The sequence below is a fragment of the Mus pahari genome, chromosome 9, assembly GCF_900095145.1.
Source record: "Mus pahari chromosome 9, PAHARI_EIJ_v1.1, whole genome shotgun sequence".
Lineage (NCBI taxonomy): Eukaryota > Metazoa > Chordata > Mammalia > Rodentia > Muridae > Mus > Mus pahari.
Window position 1 is genome coordinate 1,927,040 of NC_034598.1, and position 1,457 is coordinate 1,928,496.

Here is a 1,457-nt window from a genome sequence, read left to right on the forward strand (position 1 = left end):
ATGTCTTCAGAAAAAAATTATTTCAGTTTTTCACATAGTATTTGTATATGTTTTTACCTTGCCTAGGTCCATTTTCTTTCCATTTTAAAACAATTTGAACCTGAAATTTCACATTTCAGGCTTATTTTCACATTTTAGAAATGCTCCTATTGCTCGAGACTAGATGGATGTTTTAATGATTCTCTCTGTCTCTGTCTCTGTCTCTGTCTCTCTCTCTCTTTCACACACACACACACACACACACACACACACACACACACGCAACACACACATGCACACACACATTCATTAATTCATTCATTTATTTATTTTCTTACTTTTGTGAGACATTTTCTGTATTCAATGCTGGCTATTGCAGACTTCACTCTGTTTACCAGGTTGGCCTTAAATTCTGACTATGCCTCCCAAGTGCTGGGATTAAATGCTTGTACAACAATTTCCTGGCCTCTTAAATAATTTTTACTCTTAGGTTGTTTCTTTTATTTCAAATTATACAGCAGTTAACGTATAATATTATATTACCACATTCAGTAGATTAACCTCTTTGTTACCATTCAACAAGTAACTCAGTGTGTGTTTTTTTTAATATAGATAAAACACTGAATAGAATAAAGGAGCAATCCCTTATATTATTATTGCTATGTTGTTTGATGAATATATTGTTTAAAATCTTATTTTATTTTATTAGAAATATTTTATTTTAAAATATTTGAAATATTTTAATAATGTATTTTATTTTACTAGAACTGTACTATAAAAATACTAACCTGTTCCTGCTTTCCCCCCCCCCTTTTTTTTTTTTTTTTGAGACAGGGTTTCTCTGTGTAGTCCTGGCTGTCCTGGAACTCACTTTGTAGACCAGGCTGGCCTTGATATCAGAAATTTGCCTGCCTCTTCCTCCTCAGTGCTGGGATTAATGGCATGTACCACTACGCCCAGCCTGTTTCACATTCTTAATGGGAATAATATATTGAATTCATGGTCATTGAATGATTTTGAAACTTCAGTTGAAAGAAATTAGATCCAAGTAAATTTAATGTAAACCTTAGCATGTCAGCCAGTTCTGGCCTGATATTTTCCAATGAATAGTTTTCTCTTCAGTCATGAGTATACCATTGGGTTAAGTCAGACAGACAGAAGACGAATCAGAGAAGAGACATAAAACATTTTATAATATTCTGACAGCATATTAAGTACATTGGACTACTACGGCTATGGCTGTTTTGGTAGAGAACACTTGTGTCTTAGTCAGGGTTTCTATTCCTGCACAAACATCATGACCAACAAGCAAGTTGGGGAGGAAAGGGTTTATTTGGCTTACATTTCCATACCCATACCGCTGGTGATCACCAAAGGATGTAGGACTGGAACTCAAGCAGGTCAGAAAGCAGGAGCTGATGCAGAAGCCATGGAGGGATGTTCTTTACTGGCTTGCCTCCCCTGGCTTGCTCAGTCCA